This window comes from Oncorhynchus clarkii, chromosome 16 (assembly GCF_045791955.1).
Source record: "Oncorhynchus clarkii lewisi isolate Uvic-CL-2024 chromosome 16, UVic_Ocla_1.0, whole genome shotgun sequence".
Taxonomy (NCBI): Eukaryota; Metazoa; Chordata; class Actinopteri; order Salmoniformes; family Salmonidae; genus Oncorhynchus; species Oncorhynchus clarkii.
The window spans coordinates 69789280-69797533 of record NC_092162.1 but is presented as its reverse complement, the minus strand read 5'-3'; the positions used below and the strand labels follow the sequence as shown (position 1 = coordinate 69797533).

At 42.1% G+C, this 8254-nt stretch overlaps 1 pseudogene; it reads right to left on the bottom strand.

Moving 5' to 3' along the window:
- Nucleotides 1-4022: 4022 nt before the first annotated feature.
- On the bottom strand, nucleotides 4023-7135 carry LOC139367778 (aerolysin-like protein; annotated as a pseudogene).
- Between the last annotated feature and the right edge of the window lie 1119 nt (nucleotides 7136-8254).

Sequence of the window (8254 nt, the reverse complement as noted above, 5' to 3'; positions counted from 1 at the left end):
AACATCATATATCTGTGGCATTGTATTCTGTGACAAAACTGCACATTTTAGAGTGGCCATTTATTGTCCCCAGCACAAGGTTCACCTGTGTAATGATCATACTGTTTAATGAGCTTCTTGATATGTCACACCTGTCAGATGGATGGATTATCTTGGCAAAGGGAAAATGCATAACAGCGACAGTGTTCAGTATATTCCCCCAGGTGCTGCAGTGGAACCAACACTTTACATAGTGATATATATATTATTGTTCAGTGTATTCCCCCAGGTGCTGCAGTGGAACCAACACTTTACATAGTGATATATATATTATTGTTCAGTATATTCCCCCAGGTGATGCAGTGGGACCAACACTTTACATAGTGATATATATTATTGTTCAGTGTATTCCCCCAGGTGATGCAGTGGGACCAACACTTTACATAGTGATATATATTATTGTTCAGTGTATTCCCCCAGGTGATGCAGTGGGACCAACACTTTACATGGTGATATATATTATTGTTCAGTGTATTCCCCCAGGTGATGCAGTGGGACCAACACTTTACATAGTGATATATATTATTGTTCAGTGTTTTCCCCCAGGTGATGCAGTGGGACCAACACTTTACATAGTGATATATATTATTGTTCAGTGTATTCCCCCAGGTGCTGCAGTGGAACCAACACTTTACATAGTGATATATATATTATTGTTCAGTGTATTCCCCCAGGTGATGCAGTGGGACCAACACTTTACATGGTGATATATATTATTGTTCAGTGTATTCCCCCAGGTGATGCAGTGGGACCAACACTACACATGGTGATATATATTATTGTTCAGTGTATTCCCCCAGGTGATGCAGTGGGACCAACACTTTACATAGTGATATATATTAGTGTTCAGTGTATTCCCCCAGGTGATGCAGTGGGACCAACACTTTACATAGTGATATATATTATTGTTCAGTGTATTCCCCCAGGTGATGCAGTGGGACCAACACTTTACATGGTGATATATATTATTGTTCAGTGTATTCCCCCAGGTGATGCAGTGGGACCAACACTTTACATAGTGATATATATTATTGTTCAGTGTATTCCCCCAGGTGATGCAGTGGGACCAACACTTTACATAGTGATATATATTATTGTTCAGTGTATTCCCCCAGGTGCTGCAGTGGAACCAACACTTTACATGGTGATATATATTATTGTTCAGTATATTCCCCCAGGTGATGCAGTGGGACCAACACTTTACATAGTGATATATATATTATTGTTCAGTGTATTCCCCCAGGTGATGCAGTGGGACCAACACTTTACATGGTGATATATATTATTGTTCAGTGTATTCCCCCAGGTGATGCAGTGGGACCAACACTACACATGGTGATATATATTATTGTTCAGTGTATTCCCCCAGGTGATGCAGTGGGACCAACACTTTACATAGTGATATATATTAGTGTTCAGTGTATTCCCCCAGGTGATGCAGTGGGACCAACACTTTACATAGTGATATATATTATTGTTCAGTGTATTCCCCCAGGTGATGCAGTGGGACCAACACTTTACATGGTGATATATATTATTGTTCAGTGTATTCCCCCAGGTGATGCAGTGGGACCAACACTTTACATGGTGATATATATTATTGTTCAGTGTATTCCCCCAGGTGATGCAGTGGGACCAACACCTTACATGGTGATATATATTATTGTTCAGTGTATTCCCCCAGGTGATGCAGTGGGACCAACACTTTACATGGTGATATATATTATTGTTCAGTGTATTCCCCCAGGTGATGCAGTGGGACCAACACTTTACATGGTGATATATATTAGTGTTCAGTGTATTCCCACAGGTGATGCAGTGGGACCAACACTTTACATAGTGATATATATTATTGTTCAGTGTATTCCCCCAGGTGATGCAGTGGGACCAACACCTTACATAGTGATATATACATTATTGTTCAGTATATTCCCCCAGGTGATGCAGTGGGACCAACACCTTACATGGTGATATATATTATTGTTCAGTGTATTCCCCCAGGTGATGCAGTGGAACCAACACTTTACATAGTGATATATATATTATTGTTCAGTATATTCCCCCAGGTGATGCAGTGTCAAAAGGTAATTTAATTAATTCCAGGATTTGCACATTTGGATGCGTTGAGTAATTAAATATTAATTTAAAGTCTTTCACGTTATTTATCTTAATCTCTTCAAAAACTCAATCATGGACACTCTTACTGACAGTTGTGGCTGCTTCGTGAAGTCTATTTGGTTCTATATTTTATATTTTTAATCACCATTTTTAAGCACCATCCCTTTTGGTAGGCCGTCATTGTAAGTAAGAAATGTTTTCTTAACTGACTTGCCTGGTTAATCATTTAGATAGTCCCACTGAATAGCTACAGAGTTACTAGTGTTAGTAATTGAACTGTCCCAATGGATATCTGTTTAGTGATTATTGCATATTAATTTAAACAGTCTTTCACTTCATTTAGATAGTCCTGATGCATTTCTATTGAGTGATTAATGCATATTAATTTAAACAGTCTTTCACTTCATTTAGAGATTCCCAATTCATATCTACAGAGAGTTACTAGTATTAGTAAATGCACTGAACATGCTCATCAGTTGATACGTAGTTGAATGTGGAGTAGATAATCTGTAGACACAAATTCAGCTCAACTTGTTTGACTTTATTTTGAGTTCTAAATAAAAAAATTTATTTGACCTTCATTTAACTAGGCAAGTCAGTTAAGAACGAATTGTTATCGACAATGACGGCCTAGGAACAGTGTGTTAACTGCCTTGTTCAGGGGCAGAACAGATTTATACCTTGTCATCTCAGGGATTTGAAATAGCAACTTTTCAGTTAAAGACCCAATGCTCTAACAACTAGGCTACCTGCTGCCCCATAGTGACAGGATTTACAACAGAAATGCTGTTAGTTGCAGCTGAGATGCTGCTTGTATTATACACAATGTATAGTCCAATATTTACACGTCTTTTGGGTTAGGGGGATTGAGGCAAGTGTTTAAATTGTGCAGTATTTAGCAGTCACAATACGAGTCTGTTAACAGATGTGAATGTACGCGTGTTTGAGGGACTGCGTGTGTTAATCATAATAAACCATTTGTTAGAAAGAGATCAACGTAACGACAATATTTGTGAATAGTATATCCAATGCTAATTTAAATTTAACTGGAGATGTGCGAAGTAATTATTTAATCAGTGTTCATAAACTCCAATTATGTTTATCTGTCTGATACCCAGAGTTTGTAAAGTTCTGGTCTTAAATAAAACAGACAGAATTCCCAGCTCACAATTGATCAGGTCCCAATTTATTTGCGAGAGCTCCAAAGTTTTCACAATTACAGTCCTTCTTATATCATTTCTAAACTACGCACATACATACACACAAACATGGATTTTCACATGAGTCTAACCACAGTTTATAACCCCTCAGCTGACCGTTCCAGGCTCCCCCAGACACCATAACTCTGGAGGAGCTCTCCCTGTCCTCTCTTATCTCCACATACATTCCTTTCTTCCTAGGTACATGCCATATAACCCGTTCCTAATGGACAAACATGATTTAATACTACAAGAAAGACAGGGTAGAATTCTTGCCAGTTATAGTGCAGTATACCTCGTTTAGTCATTATTGATAAAAATCCCATAACAAGATATGACAAACACACAAGACAAATTCTTTCTGAAATTAAGTTATCGTTACATAACATTGTGTTTATGGTAAATGGGGGTCTAACCATAAAACATTTTGATATGAATGTTGTTCAATAATTCATACAAAGTGTTATTACAACGTCATTGGACACAAAAGGCACCGGATTGTAGGAAAGATCCACCTGTTGTTACGCCCTCTGCTGAGACAAAAAAACCTGGGTCCAATTAGAATCACTCAAAGATGATCATAATAACAGAAAAGGCACACAAAGAATCAGTCATGGTGTCAATTTCTATCACTGTGCACACTATTCATGATGTCATACACTTGTCTCATCTCTCCTTTGTGGATAACGTCAATGAAGTGTAAGTCACACCAGTGGATGGGAAGAACAGCTGACTGCCATTCATGCAGGTGACTTTCACTATGGCCCTGTAGTCAAGGTCGAAATTTGCTTTTCCCATTGTGCTCTCAACATCCATGGTCGTCCATGGAGGGATCTTCACTTTGATAGTATCCGATTCTGTTATGGTCTCTGTCTTCTGCAGGCTGGTGGATTGCTCCACTCCCACGGTCAAGCTGAACCCTGATGACACCTCGACCAGATACGGGATCCCCACGTTGACACACTCAAGGTGGATTCTATTTTGTTGCTGACGGACCAGGAGGAAGACATGGTCAGGGTTTTGCTGTATGTAATGGACTCTTCTTGAACCGAAGAGGTGTTGTTGTGGTGAGACACGGATTTCACATATTCTGGGGTCACCTAAAATCAACACACAAAGATACAAGTTGTTCAAACAAGACAAAGACAATTTAAGAACTAATCATCGGTGAGGAACTGATAAATAGATTTTTAGAAAGCCAACAATAATAACGTGTGTGTTATCTTGGCCTGATGCTTACAGTGCCTTGCGAAAGTATTCGGCCCCCTTGAACTTTGCGACCTTTTGCCACATTTCAGGCTTCAAACATAAAGATATAAAACTGTATTTTTTTTGTGAAGAATCAACAACAAGTGGGACACAATCATGAAGTGGAACGACATTTATTGGATATTTCAAACCTTTTTAACAAATCAAAAACTGAAAAATTGGGCGTGCAAAATTATTCAGCCCCCTTAAGTTAATACTTTGTAGCGCCACCTTTTGCTGCGATTACAGCTGTAAGTCGCTTGGGGTATGTCTCTATCAGTTTTGCACATCGAGAGACTGACATTTTTTCCCATTCCTCCTTGCAAAACAGCTCGAGCTCAGTGAGGTTGGATGGAGAGCATTTGTGAACAGCACTTTTCAGTTCTTTCCACAGATTCTCGATTGGATTCAGGTCTGGACTTTGACTTGGCCATTCTTACACCTGGATATGTTTATTTTTGAACCATTCCATTGTAGATTTTGCTTTATGTTTTGGATCATTGTCTTGTTGGAAGACAAATCTCCATCCCAGTCTCAGGTCTTTTGCAGACTCCATCAGGTTTTCTTCCAGAATGGTCCTGTATTTGGCTCCATCCATCTTCCCATCAATTTTAACCATCATCCCTGTCCCTGCTGAAGAAAAGCAGGCCCAAACCATGATGCTGCCACCACCATGTTTGACAGTGGGGATGGTGTGTTCAGCTGTGTTGCTTTTACGCCAAACATAACGTTTTGCATTGTTGCCAAAAAGTTCAATTTTGGTTTCATCTGACCAGAGCACCTTCTGCTTCCACATGTTTGGTTTGTCTCCCAGGTGGCTTGTGGCAAACTTTAAACAACACTTTTTATGGATATCTTTAAGAAATGGCTTTCTTCTTGCCACTCTTCCATAAAGGCCAGATTTGTGCAATATACGACTGATTGTTGTCCTGTGGACAGAGTCTCCCACCTCAGCTGTAGATCTCTGCAGTTCATCCAGAGTGATCATGGGCCTCTTGGCTGCATCTCTGATCAGTCTTCTCCTTGTATGAGCTGAAAGTTTAGAGGGACGGCCAGGTCTTGGTAGATTTGCAGTGGTCTGATACTCCTTCCATTTCAATATTATCGCTTGCACAGTGCTCCTTGGGATGTTTAAAGCTTGGGAAATCTTTTTGTATCCAAATCCGGCTTTAAACTTCTTCACAACAGTATCTCGGACCTGCCTGGTGTGTTCCTTGTTCTTCATGATGCTCTCTGCGCTTTTAACGTCCCTCTGAGACTATCACAGTGCAGGTGCATTTATACGGAGACTTGATTACACACAGGTGGATTGTATTTATCATCATTAGTCATTTAGGTCAACATTGGATCATTCAGAGATCCTCACTGAACTTCTGGAGAGAGTTTGCTGCACTGAAAGTAAAGGGGCTGAATAATTTTGCACGCCCAATTTTTCAGTTTTTGATTTGTTAAAAAAGTTTGAAATATCCAATAAATGTCGCTCCACTTCATGATTGTTTCCCCACTTGTTGTTGATTCTTCACAAAAAAATACAGTTTTATATCTTTATGTTTGAAGCCTGAAATGGGGCAAAAGGTCGCAAAGTTCAAGAGGGCCGAATACTTTCGCAAGGCACTGTATGTGTAAAGGTTTAAAAAAATAAATAAAAGGATTTTGGGGCTATTTTACTGACCAAGGCCAATTAAATATAAGGAATGACTGTCCTAGAAATGAGATGCTTGATGAATGTCGACCCCCATATTGGATTACATGTTTTAAAGTGGACAGCCCCCTTAATGTTAGAGCATCAGCCCTCCCTCTCTCCACCACTACCTCCTCTCCTCTCCTCCCCTCCCTCTCTTCCCCTCCCCCCTCTCTCTTCACCTCTTCCTCCTCCCTCTCTTCACCTCTACCTCCTCTCCTCCCTCCCTCTCTTCCCCTCTTCCCTCCTTCCCTCTCTTCCCCTCTTCCTCCTCCCCTCCTCCCCTCTCTTCACCACTACCTCCCTCCCTCCCTTTAATGGTAGAGTTTTCCTCAGCTGTCTACACACATCTATGGAAGAGCTCACCTGGGGTTTGAAGAGAGACAGGGTGGGATACTCCATGTCGGTCAGCACGGATGACTTGATGGTGTTGATGAAGAGGAAGCCCATGCAGTCAATGTCCGAGCCAGACCTGCCCTCCAGCCCCAGGCAGAATCCGGACCCCACATCTACGGTGTACTCTTCAGTACTTCAGTGGCCAGCTGATTTTTTCAAAGAACTGCTGATTCTTACTCGTCGTGAACTTGATGGCACCCGGACGTTAGCCGGCGCCGTTACCCCACAGAGACAGCTTGGTGATGTGCTCGCCGAGGTACAACTCAAACTCATTGAAAGTGTTCGCATCTACAAAAGTCGCAACGTGCCTGTCCACTAGCTCCTCCCACACAGCTTTGACCTGCCAGCGTTCCACCGCCACTCCGATCTTCTTGAGGGTGGCACCGTTGTTCATGCCGTGGAATTCAAATGAACAGCCTCCTCCACCACCGATCAACTGCAGTGTGGTTGCCATGTGTGTGCGTCACGTAACCTGAAATACAAATTTGTACGGATCAATTTATGAAGCCTCCAACTCAAAGGAGCTCTGATTCGGACATTCAAAGCCATGGAGTCCCTCTCCTACTCCCAGCACCTCCCACTCTACCTCCTGCTGTTTCTCCCCTCTTCAACACCATGGAGTCCCTCTCCTTCTCCCAGCACCTCCCACTCTACCTCCTGCTGTTTCTTCCTGATCAACACCATGGAGTCCCTCTCCTTCTCTCAGCACCTCCCACTCTACCTCCTGCTGTTTCTTCCTGTTCAACACCATGGAGTCCCTCTCCTTCTCCCAGCACCTCCCACTCTACCTCCTGCTGTTTCTTCCTGATCAACACCATGGAGTCCCTCTCCTACTCCCAGCACCTCCCACTCTACATCCTGCTGTTTCTTCCTGATCAACACCATGGAGTCCCTCTCCTACTCCCAGCACCTCCCACTCTACCTCCTGCTGTTTCTCCTGATCAACACCATGGAGTCCCTATCCTAATCCCATCACCTCCCACTCTACCTCCTGCTGTTTCTCCTGATCAACACCATGGAGTCCCTCTCCTACTCCCAGCACCTCCCACTCTACCTCCTGCTGTTTCTTCCTGATCAACACCATGGAGTCCCTCTCCTACTCCCAGCACCTCCCCACTCCACCTCCTGCTGTTTCTCCTGATCAACACCATGGAGTCCCTCTCCTAATCCCATCACCTCCCACTCTACCTCCTGCTGTTTCTTCCTGATCAACACCATGGAGTCCCTCTCCTACTCCCAGCACCTCCCCACTCCACCTCCTGCTGTTTCTTCCTGATCAACACCATGGAGTCCCTCTCCTACTCCCAGCACCTCTCACTCTACATCCTGCTGTTTCTTCCTGATCCACTTGGTGAATTATGTGTAATGAAACATATTGTTGTGTAAGTGAGCACGTCAATATTCATTAATATGTATATAACAATATATAACAATATTCATTAACACAGGCTGCAGTATTAACATGTATGCATTAATATATTGTGAAATTAATTATAAAATTAATTCTGATGTTGTTATAATTACAAATCATCATGAATAATGATGAGAGCAAATCTTACAGATGCTACATCAG